We start from the raw sequence: 21,480 nt of genomic DNA on the forward strand, positions 1-21,480 counted from the left end.
CGTCCACATGGCATCAAGTGCACACAACTTAGCCCCAAACGTAAATCGAGTAATCAAAGTCTATCTAGAAGACTTCCAGGATACTACTCCACCCGCAAGGGTAAACACATATCCAGTCACTGCATTTGAACCTGATTTCTTAGCTATCCAACTTGCATCACTATACCCCTCGAGTACCCCCGAAAATCTCCGATAATGCAAGCCAAAGGAAATAGTTCCTTTGAGATATCTAAGAACTCAATCCAGTGCCTCCCAATGAGTCTTATTTGGATAGCTTGTATATCTAGCTAAATTAGACACAAAATAAGAAATATATGGTCTAGTCACATTAGAAAGATATTGTAAACTCCCAATAATCTGAGAATACTTTAGCTGAGACACAAGAACACATGAACTATTCTTGACAAGAGCAACTTTTGAATCATATGGTGTACTAGCGATTCTACAATTTAAATAACTGTACTTCTCAAGTATAGATTTCTCTATATAATGAGACTGTGACAATGTTATTCCATCACTTGACTGAGTCAATTTAATCCCAAGAATCACACTAGCCTCATCCATATCCTTAATTTCAATGTGCATCTTCAATAATCTATGTGCATCTTCAAAATAGTCAATGCCTTCTGTTTTCCTAAAGCCCTTAGCAACTAGCCTAACCTTGTACTTATCTATTGAGCCATCAGGGTACAACTTTTTCTTGAAAATCCATTTACATCCTATAGTAGAATACCCAGGAGGGAGATCAACTAACTCCCATGTTCCATTAGGAATAATATAAGCAATTTCACTCTTCACAGCGCCGTTCCAATGCATTGACTCCGAAGAATCCACGGCTTGACGGAAAGTTAAAGGTTCATCCTCGACATTGTAAGTGATAAAATCACTTTCAAAGTCCTTGACTATCTTTGTACGCTTATGTTAGTGTTTGTGCCCTAGAGACAACACTATAGTTTTAGTTTAAGACATTTGGACTATTAATGTTTATGTTCTATCAATTATTTCCTTTATAATTTATCATGTCTTAATAAACTGTGATATAAATGTTAGATTAATAAATTTCCTTGGAATATGATATGAATTCTATATCTCTAAGTACGCGACTTAGAAATGAGATTATGAGAATAATATCAATATTCCAAAATATCCCTAGTTGAGTATTATTATCAAGGGAAAATAATAACGCATTAATACTAGTGTGTTTGTTGACTGATGATCACATCTTATTGATCATAGGTATAATGATACTAAAGTAAAAAATACAGACATATGTAAATATACATGGTGCTGGACAGACCCAATGTGAGATTCTACATGTCTGTTGTGTCATAAGTAATTATCACTATGATAATGATTTAATGGTCCTTAGACTTGAAATCATTATATTTCTATACGAGAATTAATATACTTTGATTACATTAAAAGTTACCTTTGACCTGGTAATGATAAAAGTGTATTTCGGGTATATTATGAATCGTATGAGAAATATGAATGATCTAGAAAGGATTTAACCTTTCTAATTTTAGGAGTGATATTATTGGTCTCTTGTGTGAGCTAGACTATGAAATGCGTGGTTGCGCTCAAATGTTGATTTGATGTGATAGTCTACTCATTGATCAAGAAAATCTGCATTAAACTATGATGATAATGACACATTACATGACTCTAGTTTAATCTATAATATGTGGTTAAAGGGATCATATTACATTGTACATTATTCACGAAAGATTTAATCGATCAGTGATTCAATTATTATTACTTGGGTAGCAATGATGTATTACTAGATGCCTCTCATTGTTTACAATTTTAAATTAGGTTTAAAATTTGTTGCCAACGTAATAATAACATATAGGGTCACACATACAAAATGCTTGAAGGATTATCTAATTTAAATTGGATTTAAATTAAATTAAAGTAATTCGAATTATTTATAATATTAATTAAGCATGAATTAATTAATTAGATAAATATTGATATTCGAATTTACTGATATTAATTATGAAATTTAGTTGTTAAATAATTAAGCGCGACTTAATTAATATACAAATAGGAATTTTGAATTAATAATAACTCCTAATTAGTTAAGAGTTAAATTTGCTTTTGTACTCTCTATATAATATCTCTTGTTGCTGATTTTTAAGGAGAGACTTTTACTAAAAAAAACCTAGCCACCAAGAGAAATGATGGAGAGAGAGTAAGAAGAGACGATTTTGTGCTAGTACACATCCGATCCTTGAGTTCAAGCATTTATGTGAATACTGATAGAGCGTAGATCGCGAGAGCGGAATGTGTGGTGATTGAAAAAGCTTTGGATCTCCATAAGTCAAACAATTTGTAAAGCTTCTTAAGGTAAACAATCTGATCTACGAATTAAATATATGTTTTTCACATGGATCCTGTGGCGGGTTTCGAAAATTCTGGTTTTTTCACGTTTTTAATTTTTGTTTCTGTTGAGTTTTATTCCTCGAAACCCGTCAAGGGTATCAAAGCTACTTGCAAAAAGTGTTTAATTCATTTATGTGTTTACTGGTTTTACGAGGATAACATGTATACAATCTGCCATGACTATTATATATATATATGTGATTGTGTATATTTTGCATGCTGTTATTTTTATATATATATATGCCTCTATGTGTATATTTTAATATATGATATTAATGTGAGTTGTATAATCATATGATGATTATATAATCTGTATATATACTGATATATACATGATTTTTATTTGTTCTTATTATAAGAATCGTATTTGATATGATTCTGAATCAGATTCAGCATATTTGCTGAAATCTGGGTCTAGTGTCCGATTTTCGGGAACGAGTACCTTTTCGGAAAGGAAAACGTGCGTCTAACATTTTTAGGCCCTGTAATCCGTGATTTAATGCTATCAGATTTAATTTCGAATAAAATACCATCTACGTCAGATTTTAATACTAAAAACCTCATAGCATTTGTGGTTTCAAGATAGCCAAGAAATATACAATCAATAATTTTCGGACCTAGTTTATTTCTCTTGTGTTCAGGGACAAGCACCTTAGCACCCACACACGAAGATAAATCAAACCAGTCTTACGCTTTCTCCAAAATTTATAAGGTGTCTTGTCCATATGTTTCAGAATGACTCTATTCAGAATATGGCAAGCCGTATACAGAGCCTCTCCCCACATGTACTTAGGAAACCTAGAATTAATCAGCATACTGTTAATCATGTCTTTAAAAGTTTTGTTCTTTCACTCTACCACCTCATTAGACTCATGTATGTATGATGGAGTAACCTCATGAACTATACCATTGCTTGCGCAAAATTCATTAAACAAGGTACTCGAATACTCACCACCTCCATTAGACCTCAAACGTTTAAGTACTTTACCAGTTTATGATTCAGCTTCATTTTTAAACATAATAAATGTATCTAGTGCTTCATCCTTATATTTAAGCAAATAAACATAATAGTATCTACTACAATCATCTATAAAGGTAATGAAATATCTACAATAATCCTTAGTCAAAATACCACTGAATTCACATATGTCCGAGTGAACTAATCTAAGAAGTCCGAATCCCTAACAACATTATGAAAAGGATTCCTTATTTGTTTAGCTGTTATACACACTTGACACTTAGATTTCTTATCAATGGAATGCTTTGGAATCAACTCTAAATTCATCATATTCTTTAGAGTACCAAAATTTAAATGACCAAGTCGTAAGTGCCACAAATCAGATGATTCAACACAATTAACATAATGAAAAACACTATCGTTAACAAAATCACCTAAAACGGGTTCAACATTTTTCAAAAACAAACCATTAGACAAGTAACCCTTGCCAAAAATTTTATAAATGTTAGTAATCACTACTTTATTACATTTCAAAGAAAGTTCAAAGCCATTCTTAACTAAATAACTTCCACTTATTATATTTCTATGAAACGAGGGAACATGATGCACTCTAGTGAGAGATAGAATCCACCTAGAAGCAAAATTCAGGTTCACGTTTCCTATTCCAAGCACTTGTGCAACACTAGCATTCACCATCGTCATTTTCACTCCATGACTCTGGTGATAAGATACAAACAAACTAATATTAACACAAATATGCACAGTAGCTCCAGTATCAATCAACCATTCATGTGATAGATAATTGTAAAGTTGTACAGGGTTGTAAGTAACATACCCATCATTGGTTTCAGAAGCAACAACCTCACAAACAATCATGTTAGCTACATGCCCACTTATGGTTCCAAGTTCAAGCACAGTATTTTCTTGAGATACCAATCCAGCTTTCTTAGCTTTCTTAATAGGATAGTCCTTTGCTCCAATGACCAATGTTGGGAAGATATTGTAAACTTGATGATTACATTAACAAAACACCTTAGTAGATTTAACTTAGTGAAAAATGTACCACTCGATGGATGATCAGATATTGTCCCGACAGATGACTCAATATAGTCCCGACGGATGATGATTTGACATCCATCGAGTGAGTAGCTTATGTAACAATAAGTCATGTAGCACATTTCTGCAAACACCTTTGTATATATTCTGTAATAGCATATAAGTCATGTTGACTTTAATTAGATATATAGAATAGGTTGATTAATTATAAATATAAGATGTCTTGTAATTATGCATAAATGAAATGAATTCAAGTGTCAAATAACTACCCGACGAATGATCAACAAAGCTACCCGACGGATGATCAACAAGGCAATCTGACCAATAATAATCATGTATCCGACGGATGATCAATTCAAACATCTGTTGACAGTGACAACACAGTCACATGCGTCGAGTGTTTGCAAAAGGAATGTGGTAGCCTATTTAGCTGAGTTTTTGATAACAAAGAAGCATTACCATTTCCATGCTATTATGAAGATATTCAAAGATGCTGGAATAGAGTAGTGAAGCAACATGGTATTAGACTTGATAGATTTTGTTTTATTATCTTGTCTTATTACTATGTAATCTTGGTGATATATAAACCAAGAGTAACAAGTAGAACAACAAGAAGACTAAGCAATTACATTCTCAGAGAAACAATTGTAAGCTGAATCCTGTAGCATTTCTCTATAAGTTTAGTTGTTCATATTTGTAAGCAGCTGTGAGCTATTCAAGCTTCACAGGGTTCTCTTGATATATATATATATATATATAAATATATCTCTGGCGGATACATTCAAATCCACCAGAAAGTTTTAAAGAATTGTGTTTTTATTACTTATATTTTGATTTATCTAACTCTTTATTCCGCACTTTGCAAATCAAATACTTATATATTATTAAGATAGAACCATTTTTCATTAATCTCAAAAAGTAGCCAGAATTACATTCAACCCCCCTTCTGTAATTCTTGTTGTATTGTTAGGGACTAACAATTGGTATCAGAGCAAGCTCTTAAAGCACAAAGAGTTTAAAGATCACAACAAACAGCAAGATGAACAAGAAGGATGTTGGAGTCAAGATTCCTTTTCTAGACAAAGATAATTACCATCACTGGAAGGTAAAGATGCATCTTCATTTACTTTCTCAAGATGAGGCCTATGTGGATTGTATAGAGAGAGGTCCTCATGTACCAATGAGAGCTGCAACTGGAAATGAGCCATCAGTTCCCAAGCCAAGGCATGAATGGTCAGATCCTGATATTGAACAAGTCAGGAAAGACAAGAAGGCCATGAATATCTTATTCAATGGAGTTGATGGTGATATGTTTGATAACATCATCAATTGCAAGACAACCAAGGAGGTTTGGGACACCATTCAAATAATTTGTGATGGCACTGAATAAGTTAGAGAAAACAAGATGCAGTTACTAATTCAGCAATATGAGCATTTCCGCTGTGAAGAAGGTGAAACTCTCACTGATATCTTTAGTAGATTTCAAAAGCTACTAAATGCTCTGAAACTGCATGGAAGAGTCTACCAAACCAAAGATTCTAACCTCAAATTCCTGAGATCCCTTCCAAAAGAATGGAAACCAATGACGGTCTCCTTGAGAAATTCACAAGAATACAAGGAATTTACAGTAGAGAGACTGTATGGCATTCTAAAGACTTATGAGCTTGAAATAGAGCAAGATGAAATAATGGAAAAAGGGAGAAAGAAAGGAGGGTCCATTGCACTGGTTGCTGAGTTAGAGAAAGAGAAGGAGATGAAGATAGAAGCTGTTGAGTCTACTTCAAAGGTCTGTGAAAATAAGGGCAAGGGGCTGGTAGCAGAAAATGAAGATTCTTTGAGCCAAGAAGATATGGATGATATTGATGAACATCTTGCATTTCTTTCCAGAAGATTTGCCAAGCTCAAATTCAAGAAGAACTTTGGAGCAGCTAAGCCAAATAGAAACATGGTGGATAAATCAAAATTCAAATGTTTCAAATGTGGCTTGGCAGGGCACTTTGCCAGTGAGTGTAGAAAGTCAGATTCCAGCAAGAAAAAGTTTGAGCCTGTGGATTATAAACAGAAGTATTTTGAATTGCTCAAACAAAAGGAAAGGGCTTTTATTATACAAGAAAATGACTAGGCAGCATATGGTCTGGATGAGGATGAAGATGTCAGCTATGTCAATCTAACCCTAATGGCCAAGTCTGATGAAACAAAGACAAGTTCTTCAAGTAATCAGGTAATCACCACTAACCTTGCACATTTCTCTAAAGGAGAGTGTAATGATGCAATAAATGACATGTCTACAGAATTATATCATTTGCATGTTAACTTAAGTCCCTTACTAAGGAAAATGCTAAAATCAAAGAAAACAATTTGTTTTTAAGTGAGAGGAATAATGTGCTAGAGTCTCAGTTTATTGAATTTGAGAAATTGAGAATAGAATGTAAGATTGCTAAGGAGGAATTAACTGAGTCCTTGAAGAAAGAAGAAATTTTGAAGAAGCAGCTTGATCGTGAACATGAGGTGATTAAGGCATGGAAATCATCTAGAGATGTCCATGCTCAAATCACCAAAGTTCAAGGTATTGAGTCCTTCTGTGATGCAGCCTGGAAAAAGAGTAAAGAGAAGCTGGACTCCAATTTGGTTGAAGGATTGCTAACAGATATAGACTCGACGGATGATGAGAGTCATCCGTCGGATAATCAAAAAGGTTATCCGTCGAGTGATATAAATCCTCATCCGTCGGCTGTAAGCAAGCCTGTGAGTAAAGCCAAACTTGCCAAGTTAAATGAAAAATATGGATCAGTTTCCAAAAACTTTATTTCAGGAGAATCTAGTCAAGTGAAGAAGGAGAAGAAAGTGAATCTTAGTCATCTGTCCATCAAGCAATTGAATGACAGACTAGAAAAGATTGAGGTTAAAACAAAGGCTAAAAAGAAAAACCGTAGAAATGGTAAAGTAGGGATTAACAAACATAACAACTACACACCTGATAAGTATGCTCCAAGAAAAATCTGTGTTAAGTGTGGTAGTGTTAATCATCTATCTGTTAATTGCAAACTTGCCATGCCTACTTCCATGACTGTACCATTTGTTTTTCCCAATATGAGTGCTATGCCTTCTATGCCTATGAATGCCATGTCTACACAGAATATGAATGCACAATTTGCTAATATGCCATTTACACCTAATCCTTATAATGATGCATTTAGTATCCTCAAATGCCATTTAGCATACCTTACTGGAATAACATGTTTGCAAATAGCATGCCATTTCCTGTTAATCAAAATGTGCATGATAATTCTGTTTTAATGAATGGTTTCAAAGGTCCAACTCAGATGACTAAGGATGAATCTAAGATCTCCAAGTCAAATGAGATCAAACCTAAGAGACAAAAGAAGAAAGCTAACAAGGAAGGACCCAATGACACTTGGGTACCAAAATCAACTTGATTTGGTTTTATTGTGTGCAGGGAAACAGAAAGAATATGTGGTACTTGGATAGTGGTTGTTCAAGACACATGACTGGAGATTCTACCCTGCTCACAGAGTTCAAGGAGAGATGTAATAACCCCAAAATTTTGAACTTTTTGTAACCCTTATGAATAGTGTTTTTGCTGATATTGCTGAATAAGAAAACTTTTCATGCCACACTATGTAGGGGTTCTTTTATGGATATTCTGAGATTTTATTGGTACTCTATATGATATATAAGTGTATGTAAAGATCGTCAGAATCCAAATTTGAACCTTTTGATTTTTCCCGAAAATCCACCAGATATCGAAAGAATTGAGTATAAGGTAACAGGATAAAAATGATTTAAATTCAAGGATTTTAATAGAGGATCATAAAAGGAATATAATGTGTTGAGAAAGGTTAAGGGAACCTAAGTAATAAGATCCCGGGTATGATCCCACAAACGATAAACGGAAACGAAAGTTAAGCGAACCGTATAACAGATCAGCGGTCATTAGCCAAATAATTAAAAGCTAATCAAAGAGATTAGTGGGGATAATGTCATCAAACCAATAAGAAGAGGATAAAGGCGGGAGGGTGACAACATATGGTGACATAAGCATGACCAAGCAAAGTGTGTTGTTGGTTGAATTAGAACCACACAAAAATTACCATGGTAAAAAGGTAAGAAAACAAAACAAAACAAATCAAAAATCAACCAACCAAGCCAAAACATTTCATTTTCACCAAAAACACAAAAATTTTCATCTCCTTCATCAAAGCTCTCGGCTTTTCTTCTTTTCCAAAGAAAGAAAAATCAAAATCCTAGTTCCAAGCTTTGTTAAATTGCAAGGTAATTATCTAAGACTCCTTATGCATAGTTATGGATATCCTATAAGTTTGAGCTCCTAAATCATTCAAAATCTCTTCCTAAAAATCATGGAAGAAGATGGTGAATAGTGTTTTCAAGAACTAAAATATTTGTTCTTGAAGTTTTGTTTAGATTAAGCTTGGATAAGGACTTTAAGGGTGATTCCAAGCTAGTTACTTGATTCTCCACTCTCCAAGGAAGGTATAACCCCTCCAAACCCTAACTTTATTTGAGTAATTAGGTTTAGTTTTGTTGTTATAATTCATGAGAGGCTTGCTTGTTGTGAATGTAGAGATTAGTTGGTTTTGTGAAGTTTTTGGAGTGGTAGTTCTTGGATTGTTGATTAATGAACTTAAGTGTAGTTTAAAGTCATGTTTAAGAATAGTATAAATTGATAATGTGGAGTTGTTGGGGCTGTTATGATGAAGTATGAATGGAGTTTTGATTGGGTTGTGATTGTGGGTTGATTGTGAGATGATTTGGAGTGGCTTAAATTTGCGTAATCGCGTAAACATAGCCGTCGTAATGTCCGATTTACATTAGGCTGTTTTTGTTCTTAACATTAGGACCCGTGAACTCACTGCTAGGTTTTGACCATTGCCATGATTAGATAGTTCATGTTACGAGCTTCATTTTGATATGTAGTTCATTTGATTCTGATGTACGGTTTAGGAGAAACGACCGTTTTAAGTAACGACGTTTCGCGAACGAATCATTACCCCTCTCCTTACTTTGAAACATAGGTTAAAGACCTAAAAGGACTAATTGGAGTATGAAACAATTATGTTAAGTGTATTAGGCAGTTGGTAAGACACTCGCGAAAGAATCGCCTTAAAACTCGTAATGGTTAATTTATTAAAAATGGTGGAGCCGAGGGTACTCGAGCGACTTAAGAGAATCATTAAGCGTAAAGCGAGCGTTAGAGTCTAAATGGGTTAAAGTATAGATTTATAAGTGACTTTGGTTTAATCCCAACTTATATGTTGTTTATAGGTTACCAGACTCGTCCCAAGCCATTTATAACCCCCAGTCGCTCAGACAAGTTTTCTATCCGTTATCCAGTTGTTGTGATGTATATATTTGTATATGCATTATCTTGTGATAGTTGCATGTTGGTTAAATTAGCAAATTCTTGCAATATATTGTAGCATGTGATATGGTATATACGCATGCCTGTTTCGTATCCTTGATACATATATCTGTTGATTCAGTTGATAATACCTATGCTAGAGATAAGCAGTATTTACATATACCCTTAGTACAGGGGACCCAGAGATGAACGTTTTTCTAAAACCGGGAGTCGATGCTCCCGAGTACATTATATATATATATATATATGAATAGTTTCTAAAACTATGAATCAAATAAGGTTTATTCGATAACTTTATTTTATTAATGAATATTATTTTAAATATTCATTCGAGGACTTATGACTCCGCTTAATTTAATAATGAATATTATTATTTGAATATTCATTCGAGGACTTATGACTCCGCTTAATTTATTAATGAATATTATTATTTGAATATTCATTCGAGGACTTATGACTCCGCTTAATTTATTAATGAATATTATTATTTGAATATTCATTCGAGGACTTATGACTCCGATTATTTATATAATTATTATTCTTTATTTTATTAAAGAATAATGTGTCGATAATTAAACTTACTTTTGATTATTCAAATAAAGATATTACTTTCGTATAAGTATATCTTTGGATATTTAATATTCATTTCAAGTATAAGTTTTACAACTTCTACTTCAATTATTTTTATAAAGATTATTCTTTATGTGAATATTATTTAAATAATAATATTCAGATATTTCCTAATATATTGGGACTGATTTAATTTAGTAAATCAGCATCACTCCAAACATTCTTAAAAATGTTTTGCGAGTCTTCAAAATGATTTTAAAAGTTAGAGCGGATCCTAAAACTCATTTTTATATTTAAGATCCTCCTTTCGAAGGGGATTTAAATACTCGCTCAAAACCTGAGGGATCCGGCTCTGTGGTGTGTTTTATATTCGCAACAAGGTTGCTCTCTTGATAAAAGAGTTTTTGATTACTTACCCAATACTCGGGAAGTAAAATTCTTGTAACAAGTTAATCCATTAACAGGGATCGCCTGGGAAATATCGGTGAGTTTTCCTTTCCAACTAGATACGACTTCTTGGTGGAGCCATATCAACATGTTTCTACTTGGGGAAAGTGGGGACGAGCTTTACGTTTCAGAGTCATGGATTTCATCTGAACTAGGAGTGGCGTAAGTGGTCGAGTGGCGCCGACCCAGCCTAATTATATTGGCCCAAATGGCCTGGAAGTTCCGCTAAGACGGTCCATTCCTTAGGAGTCCAGTGTTCGGTTGACAAGTAAATCCGACAGGTTCTCCTCTACATGTAGAAAATAGTGGGGTTGTACTACTGCGACTGATCATCGCAAGTGGTCTTCCTGGCACGATAAACTCCCGTACTGAGTTCATCATCCAGTTGGACAATTCTGCAACACTACCCAGAGCATTTCGATCGAAAGGCTACGAATGGGTGGTTGCCGAAGCTTTGACAAAGTCAAATAGTTATAATGGTGTTCCCATTGAATGAAGTATCTCGTAACTTCATTCCCTTTAAAAATATTTCAAAGATTGAATCTATTCAAATTTTAACTTGTGGTCTCATCTATGGGATGACCTTTTGAAACTTAATATACTTTGAACAGTAGCAATTCAAGTAGATTTCTAAAAATGATATAAGTATAGTGAAGTAATTGGTATATTCATCTTCCTTTAAGCTTATATCCAGTAAGTAATTACCTTACACTTGATAAAGGATTCTAGTAAGTTATCCATTTAGATACTTGCATTATTGTTTACACTATATATTATCTTGCGAGCTGTAATGCTCACTCTTGCTTCATTTCTTCATCATACAACAACAGTTAGGAAAGATGGTCAGACTCAAGCAGACCCAGCACAAGCGCGTGGGAAGCGTCCCACGTCTTCCCGTTAATGTTGTAGCTGCTATAGCTGCAGAGGTAGATCTATTGGTAGATCAGGCATTCTACTTTTGGGAACCAAATATTGTATAATTATAACTTGTGGCAGATAATGGCAATTAACTGTAAATTTATCAAGTAATCATTTTGGGTTGTAATAACTTTTAAATTGTGGATTCAAAGACTTGTACTTATTTCAATTTCATCTCTGAGACTATAACGGGTTGTGGTGTGTGTTAGTGTGGGGTCATAGCATAAGGTTATTTATTATAATTAAGTGAAGTGATATTATGGAAAGAAAGACCGTGACGACCCGGATTCCCGACCCCGGATCTGGGGGTGTCACAGAAATGGTATCAGAGCTAAGCGTTATAAACCTCAGAGATGATGCGACGATGTAATAATAAACTCACAAAGATAATAAGAAGTCTTGCCAAGTTCATGGTCGGACTACTTAAAGTAGCGCTGACAGTTAAAACCCTTACGGGAACCCTTATAAGTACCATGATAATAACTTAGCTCGTTTAATGTGTAGGCACATGAGATAGAGGACCCTGAGATGTTCGAGCGTGAGCATGATGAGGCACTGCTAGATGCCGAGGATCAGGAGGAGCCTGAGATGGAGGAGGATGAGGAGGACCCCTCAGAGGAGTCAGAGACAGTGGTTGTTGCTATTTCAGATGAGGAGGACCCGGATGAGGTCCCAGTGGCTGAGGAGCTTGTCGGAGCTATGGTAGTGTATACTGGTACCCCTTTACCCACACTCCCAGTGGTCAGAGCTCCTACCCCTCCACCACTATCTTGGATCCCCTATGATGACAGCTCAGAGACCCATTATCCCGAGCCTAGGCAGACCGAGGAGGCACCCCCAGCGGCTCCGGATTCACCACCTCTCGACCCTGCCCATAGGCAGTCTTTGTTAGCTCATGGCTATGTTCAGGATGTACTGAGGACCCGAGTGGCTGTTGCGAAGGCCCGGCTGTATGAGGCCAGGAGGGAGCTGGATGCGGAGAGGGTGGGTAGGCGTACCCGAGCTTATGAGACTAGGGCTGCTGTACCCCGATCCTTGAGGAGGGAGCTGACGGGGATAGAGCTCACGTCCTGAGCGAGACTCAGATCGCTCCAGGGGGACAGGCATGGTAGGATCTCCAGGCGGCAGGCCGACTATATCTACCGTCGTGTGATGGAAAGGGTATGGGAGCTAACCCGCACCGGTGTGTGATTCAGGACTGACGATGGGATAGTCTAGTTGTCTAGCTAGTCGAGGCCTTAGTAAGAGCCAATTTTCCGGGATAGTTGACTTGTATATAGCATCCCTTTTTCTGACTAGACAGATAGACTATTGTGTATCACTTTTGGGATAGATGGCTGTAGCACTGTTGTACTTTTGACCAGATCAAACTATGTATTTCTCGCATTATGTATATATTTGTTTCCTTTCAGTTCAGTTCCTTAGTGACGAGATCACTTTTTTTTTCATTATTATTACTGCACTTCTTATTAGAACTGTCATAAAATAATAGAATTGCGAGATATATTATCCCCATTATAGAGCTGTGCAAGGCACAATGTTGTGTATGATTGTGACCTAACGTTGAATTTCCCAATAATTTTTTTATTATCAGTATCATGCCGCCGAGAAAGATTGGAACTAGGGCGAACCCTGGATCTGAGGACCAGGGAAACCATAACCAGGACGACAGGAACCAGGAACACAGTGAAGAGGAAGACGAGGATTATGTTGAACAGGATGACTCCCTGTATGAAGAGGAGGAGGAAACATATGATGTTGAGGGATTTGAGAAAGAGGCTGAGGAAGGAGAAACTGAGGTTGAGCAACCAATACCAAACCCAGGCATGGATCCCATGGGCCAGTTCATGCAACTAGTAAGGCAGAACTTGGAACGTCAACCCAACCCACCCCCTCAAGGAAATAACAATGCTGTGGCAAACTCTTTCAGGGCTTTTAAGTCCCTTAAGCCCCCTGAGTTCCACGGATCAGCCGACCCAGTTGAGGCAAGGGCATGGTTAAAGGAAATGGAGAAATCCTTTGAGATTCTGAGTATCGATGAGGCACAGAAGACTGTATTTGCTACCTACCTTCTGAAAGGAGAGGCTAACTACTGGTGGGAGGCCAAGAAAAACATGGAGACAGATGCTATTATAACCTGGGAGAGGTTAAGTCAGTTGTTTCTGGGAAAATATTTCCCGAGGTTTATGGAAAACCAGATGGAGCTCAAGTTCTTGGAGCTAAAGTAGAATAACTTATCTGTAGCAGAGTACGAAGTGAAATTTACCGAGTTATCAAGGTTTGTGCCAGAGTTTGTGAGCACCGAGGAAAAGAAAGCTAGGAGGTTTCTGCAGGGACTGAAACCGTGGATTCAGAATAGGGTGGCAATCCTTGAGCTTACTGATTATGCCACTCTGGTGCAAAAGGCAACAATTGTAGAAGCCGGAAGTGAACAGATGCAGAAGGAAAGAGAGAAGAAAGGAATAAAGAGGAAAAGCATGAGCATGGGTGGAGGTTCCGCAGGAAGGAGCTTCCCAACTAGATTTAATCGAGGAGCAGTGTCCCTACCGGGAAAGAACACTGGGTTTAAGCGGCCAATGAGTGTGAATGTGAGCCAGAGCGGCCAGAAGTCAAGAATGTCCTATTCCAACCAGTCTCGACCCCCATTGCCAGCCTGTAACACTGGTGGAAGAATGTATTCTGGGGAATGTAAAGGAAAGCCAGTAACCAGCTTTAAGTGTGGGCAAGTGGGCCACTATTCCCACAAATGCCCTTCGTCAGCCCCTGCCATCATTCTAACCACCACTTGTCATCAGTGTGGACGCCCGGGTGATTGGAAGAAGAATGCCCAATGAACAAACCAGCAGGGCTGCCTCTAATAAGCCACCTACTGCGAGGACTTTCAACATGACAGTCCAGGATGCTATGAAAGATTCAGATGTGATAGCAGGTACCCTTTCTCTAAATTCAGTCAGTGCAAACGTTTTATTTGATTCGGGAGCAACTAAATCTTTTATATCAAAGGACCTTGCGCGTAAATTAAGACTTAAGGCTGAACCCTTGATAGAACCCTTACAAGTAGAAATAGCCAATCATGAAATTATTCCTGTTAACCAGATTCACCCCGCCTGTGAGTTAGGCATAGGGGAGCAATCTTTTAGTGTTGATCTGATTTCTTTTAAATTAGGGGAGTTTGATATAATTTTGGGAATGGACCGGCTATCTAGCAATGATGCTCAGATAGACTGTAAGGGGAAGAAAGTTAAGTTAAATGTCCCAGGAAAGAAAGAAGTCATATTTAGAGGAAAGAGGCAGACGTAGAAATTTTTGACTATGGCCCAGGCCAGAAGGATGCTACGAAAAGGAAATGAGGCTTACCTAGCCTATGTGGTGGACACGTAGAAGGAGGTGCCCAACTTACAAGAAATTCCGGTAGTCAACGAATTTGAAGACGTATTCCCATAAGACCTTCCGGGATTACCACCCGATAGAGTGATTGAGTTTACTATTGAGTTGGCCCCTGGGACGGCGCCAGTTTCAAAAGCACCTTACCGGTTAGCCCCATTAGAAATGAAGGAATTAGCTACCCAATTGCAGGAACTTTTGGATAAGGGTATGATAAGACCCAGTGTGTCTCCGTGGGGAGCACCAGTGTTATTTGTTAAGAAGAAGGATGGGAGCATGAGGCTGTGCATCGACTATCGAGAGTTGAACAAGCTAACCATAAAGAACAGGTACTCGTTACCTAGAATAGATGATCTGTTTGACTAGCTAAAGGATGCTGTTTATTTTTCCAAGATTGACCTGAGAACTGGATATCACCAACTAAAGATTAAACCCGAAGATATTCCCAAGACAGCGTTTCGTACCAGGTATGGGCACTATGAGTTCTTAGTAATGTCCTTTGGATTAACCAACGCCCCAGCGGCTTTCATGGACTTAATGAACAGAGTATTCAAGAAGTACTTGGACAAATGTGTGATAGTTTTTATCGATGATATTTTAATCTACTCAAGGACTGAGGCAGAGCATGCAGAGCATTTGAGGATAGCTCTAGGAATACTCAGAGAGGAACAGTTATATGCCAAATTCTCGAAGTGTGAATTCTGGTGGAATGAAGTACAATTTTAGGACATGTGATCAATAAAGAAGGAGTATTGGTCGACCCCTCCAAGATAGAGGCGGTCTTAAATTGGGAAAGGCCAACCACACCCATAGAGGTAAGGAGTTTCATAGAATTGGCCGGCTACTATCGTAGATTTGTACAGGACTTTGCGAAGATCGCAGCCCTTTGACAAGACTTACTCGTAAGACAGAGAAGTTTGAGTGGACGGAGAAATGCGAGAACAGTTTTCAGGAATTAAAGAAAAGGTTGGTAACGGCCCCGGTGTTGGCATTTCCAGACGGAAAAGGAGATTTTGTGATATATAGTGACGCATCGCACAAAGGATTAGGGTGTGTGCTTATGCAGCACGGTAAAGTGATTGCGTATGCGTCGAGACAACTGAAGGAATACGAGATTAAATATCCTACTCATGACCTTGAGCTCACGGCAATAGTGTTTGCCCTAAAAATTTGGAGGCACTACTTGTATGGAGAGAAGTGCGAGATTTTCACAGACCATAAGAGCCTCAAATACATATTTATGCAGAAAGAGCTCAACATGCGCCAGAGGAGATGGTTAGAGCTAATCAAGGACTATGATTGTGAGATTCTCTATCATACGGGGAAAGCCAATGTGGTGGCTGATGCCCTTAGTAGAAAGGAAAGACTCAGAATGATAATGACTTTGAAAGAATTGATAAAGGATTTCGAGAGGATGGAAATAGAAGTAAAGGTAACCGGAACCGGAACTGAAAAGCTGTTTGAGATCTCAATGCAACCAGAATTATTGGAAAAGATCAGATTGTGCCAAGAGAAAATAATGAATGAAGGCAGAGAGTCAATGACTGGAGAAGAAATCCATACTGAGAAAGATAATAAAGGGATAATGAGGTACTCCTACCGGATTTGGGTTCCGAATGTTCAAGAGCTTAAAGATGAGATTTTGGATGAGAGACATAGTTCAAGATATTCCATTCACCCGGGAAGCACCAAGATGTATAGGGATTTGAAGGAATATTACTGGTGTCCCAACATGAAGAGGGACGTAGCAGAATGGGTAAGCAAATGTTTGACTTGCCAAAGAGTAAAGGCAGAGCACCAGAGACCCAGTGGACTTTTACGACCCAGTGGACTTTTACGACCCCTGGAGATTCCCGAATGGAAATGGGAACAGATAGCCAGGGATTTTGTTGTTGGTTTACCAAGGACGAAAGCCAACCATGATGCCATATGGGTGATTATAGACCGACTGACAAAGTCAGCTCATTTCATTCCTATCAATGAGAGATACACAGTCGATAGACTGGTGGACATTTACCTTAAGGAAATAGTGACGCGACATGGAGTCCCAGCGTCCATTGTCTCAGACCGAGACCCCAGGTTCAACTCCAGATTTTGGAGGAGCTTTCAAGAATGTGCGGGGACCAAGTTAAATATGAGTACCGCGTACCATCCCCAGACGGATGGGCAGAGTGAAAGGACCATCCAGACACTAGAGGATATGTTGAGAGTCTGTGCAATAGACTTTAAAGGAAGTTGGGATAATCACTTGCCGTTGATCGAGTCTTCTTATAATAATAGCTTTCATGCTAGCATCGGAATGCCGCCTTATGAGGCCCTGTATGGAAGAAGGTGTCAATCTCCCTTATACTGGGATGAAGTAGGAGAGCGGAAGATGCTCGGACCCGAAGTGGTCCAAAGGACCAAAGACATAGTGGATCTCATCAGTGGACGACTGGTAGCAGCCCAAGACAGACAGAAGAAATATGCAGACCTAGCCCGAAAGGACAAGGAGTATGGAGTAGGGGACTTAGTACTACTAAAAGTATCCCCTTGGAAGGGGTTAATGAGATTCGGAAAGAAAGGAAAACTAAGCCCAAGATACATTAGACCTTTTGAGATACTAAGACGGATTGGGAAGTTGGCTTACGAGCTAGCCTTACCCCCGAACCTACAACAAGTTCATAATATGTTCCATGTGTCAATGCTAAGGAAGTATCATCGGGATGCCAGACACATAGTGGAGTACGAGCATGTGGATATGCAACCACATCTGACTTACGTGGAGAAACCAGTAAAGATTATGGACAAGAAGGAGCAGGTGCTTCAGAACAAAGTGATCAAGCTAGTCAGAGTGCTATGGCAGAATCATAATGTGGAAGAATCAACTTGGGAACTAGAGAGCGCAATGCTAGAAAAGTACCCCCATTTGTTTTCTATTTGATTCCGGGACGGAATCCTTTTAAGGAGGGGAGACTGTAATAACCCCAAAATTTTGAACTTTTTGTAACCCTTATAAATAGTGTTTTTGCTGATATTGCTGAATAAGAAAACTTTTCATGCCACACTATGTAGGGGTTCTTTTATGGATATTCTGAGATTTTATTGGTACTCTATATGATATATAAGTGTATGTAAGAATCCAAATTTGAACCTTTTGATTTTTCCCGAAAATCCACCAGATATCGAAAGAATTGAGTATAAGGTAACAGGATAAAAATGATTTAAATTCAAGGATTTTAATAGAGGATCATAAAAGGAATATAATGTGTTGAGAAAGGTTAAGGGAACCTAAGTAATAAGATCCCGGGTATGATCCCTCAAACGATAAACGAAAACGAAAGTTAAGCGAACCGTATAACAGATCAGCGGTCATTAGCCAAATAATTAAAAGCTAATCAAAGAGATTAGTGGGGATGATGTCATCAAACCAATAAGAAGAGGACAAAGGAGGGAGGGTGACATCACATGGTGACAAGCATGACCAAGCAAAGTGTGTTGTTGGTTGAATTAGAACCACACAAAAGTTACCATGGTAAAAAGGTAAGAAAACAAAACAAAACAAATCAAAAATCAACCAACCAAGCCAAAACATTTCATTTTCACCAAAAACACAAAATTTTTCATCTCCTTCATCAAAGCTCTCGGCTTTTCTTCTTTTCCAAAGAAAGAAAAATCAAAATCCTAGTTCCAAGCTTTGTTAAATTGCAAGGTAATTATCTAAGACTCCTTATGCATAGTTATGGATATCCTATAAGTTTGAGCTCCTAAATCATTCACAATATCTTCCTAAAAATCATGGAAGAAGATGGTGAATAGTTTTTTTCAAGAACTAAAATTTTTGTTCTTGAAGTTTTGTTTAGATTAAGCTTGGATAAGGACTTTAAGGGTGATTCCAAGCTAGTTACTTGATTCTCCACTCTCCAAGGAAGGTATAACCCCTCCAAACCCTAACTTTATTTGAGTAATTAGGTTTAGTTTTGTTTTTATAATTCATGAGAGGCTTGCTTGTTGTGAATGTAGAGATTAGTTGGTTTTTTGAAGTTTTTGGAGTGGTAGTTCTTGGATTGTTGATTAATGAACTTAAGTGTAGTTTAAAGTCATGTTTAAGAATAATATAAATTGATAATGTGGAGTTGTTGGGGCTGTTATGATGAAGTATGAATGGAGTTTTGATTGGGTTATGATTGTGGGTTGATTGTGAGATGATTTGGATTGGCTTAAATTTGGGTAATCGCGTAAACATAGCCGTCGTAATGTCCGATTTACTTTAGGCTATTTTTGTTCTTAACATTAGGACCCGTGAACTCACTGCTAGGTTTTGACCATTTCCATGACTAGATAGTTCATGTTATGAGCTTCGTTTTGATATGTAGTTCGTTTGATTCCGATGTACGGTTTAGGAGAAATGGACGTTTTAAGTAACGACGTTTCGCGAACGAATCATTACCCCTCGCCTTACTTTGAAACATAGGTTAAAGACCTAAAAGGACTAATTGGAGTATGAAACAATTATGTAAAGTGTATTAGGCAGTTGGTAAGACACTCGCGAAAGAATCTCCTTAAAACTCGTAATGGTTAATTTATTCAAAATGGTGGAGCCGAGGGTACTCGAGCGACTTAAGAGAATCATTAAGCGCAAAGCGAGCGTTAGAGTCTAAATGGGTTAAAGTATAGATTTATAAGTGACTTTGGTTTAATCCCAACTTATATGTTGTTTATAGGTTACCAGACTCATCCCAAGCCATTTATAACCCCCAGTCGCTCAGGCAAGTTTTCTATCCGTTATACTGTTGTTGTGATGTATACATTTGTATATGCATTATCTTGTGATAGTTGCATGTTGGTTAAATTAGCAAATTCTTGCGATATATTTTAGCATGTGATATGGTATATACGCATGCCTGTTTCGTATCCTTGATACATATATCTGTTGATTCAGTTGATAATACCTATGCTAGAGATAAGCAGTATTTACATATACCCTTAGTACATGGGACCCAGAGGTGAACGTTTTTCTAAAACCGGGAGTCGATGCTCCCGAGTACATTATATATTTATATTTATATATATATATATGAATAGTTTTTAAAACTATGAATCAAATAAGGTTTATTCGATAACTTTATTTTATTAATGAATATTATTTTAAATATTCATTCGAGGACTTATGACTCCGCTTAATTTATTAATGAATATTATTATTTGAATATTCATTCGAGGACTTATGACTCCGCTTAATTTATTAATGAATATTATTATTTGAATATTCATTCGAGGACTTATGACTCCGATTATTTATATAATTATTATTCTTTATTTTATTAAAGAATAATGTGTCGATAATCAAACTTACTTTTGATTATTCAAATAAAGATATTACTTTCGTATAAGTATATCTTTGGATATTTAATATTCATTTCAAGTATAAGTTTTACAACTTCTACTTCAATTATTTTTATAAAGATTATTCTTTATGAGAATATTATTTAAATAATAATATTCAGATATTTCCTAATATATTGGGACTGATTTATTTTAGTAAATCAGCATCACTCCAAACATTCTTAAAAATGTTTTGCGAGTCTTCACAATGATTTTAAAAGTTAGAGCGGATCCCAAAACTCATTTTTATATTTAAGATCCTCCTTTCGAAGGGGATTTAAATACTCGCTCAAAACTTGAGGGATCCGGCTCTGTGGTGTGTTTTATATTCGAAACAAGGTTGCTGTCTTGATAAAAGAGTTTTTGATTACTTACCCAATACTCGGAAAGTAAAATTCTTGGAACAAGTTAATCCATTAACAGGCATCGCCTGGGAAATATCGGTGAGTTTTCCTTTCCAACTAGATACGACTTCTTGATGGAGCCGTATCAACAAGTTTCTACTTGGGGAAAGTGGGGACGAGCTTTACGTTTCAGAGTCATGGATTTCATCTGAACTAGGAGTGGCGTAAGTGGTCGAGTGGCGCCGGCCCAGCCTAATTATATTGGCCCAAATGGCCTGGAAGTTCCGCTAAGATGGTCCATTCCTTAGGAGTCCAGTGTTCGGTTGACAAGTAAATCCGACAGGTTCTCCTTTACATGTAGAAAATGGTGGGGTTGTACTACTACGACTGATCATCGCAAGTGGTCTTCCTGGCGCGACAAACTCCCGTAATGAGTTCATCATCCAGTTGGACAATTCTGCAACACTACCCAGAGCATTTCGATCGAAAGACTACGAATGGGTGGTTGCCGAAGCTTTGACAAAGTCAAACAGTTATAATGGTGTTCCCATTGAACGAAGTATCTCGTAACTTCATTCCCTTTAAAAATATTTCAAAGATTGAATCTATTCAAGTTTTAACTTGTGGTCTCATCTATGGGATGACCTTTTGAA

This window comes from Apium graveolens, chromosome 7, assembly GCF_009905375.1.
Source record: "Apium graveolens cultivar Ventura chromosome 7, ASM990537v1, whole genome shotgun sequence".
Taxonomy (NCBI): Eukaryota; Viridiplantae; Streptophyta; class Magnoliopsida; order Apiales; family Apiaceae; genus Apium; species Apium graveolens.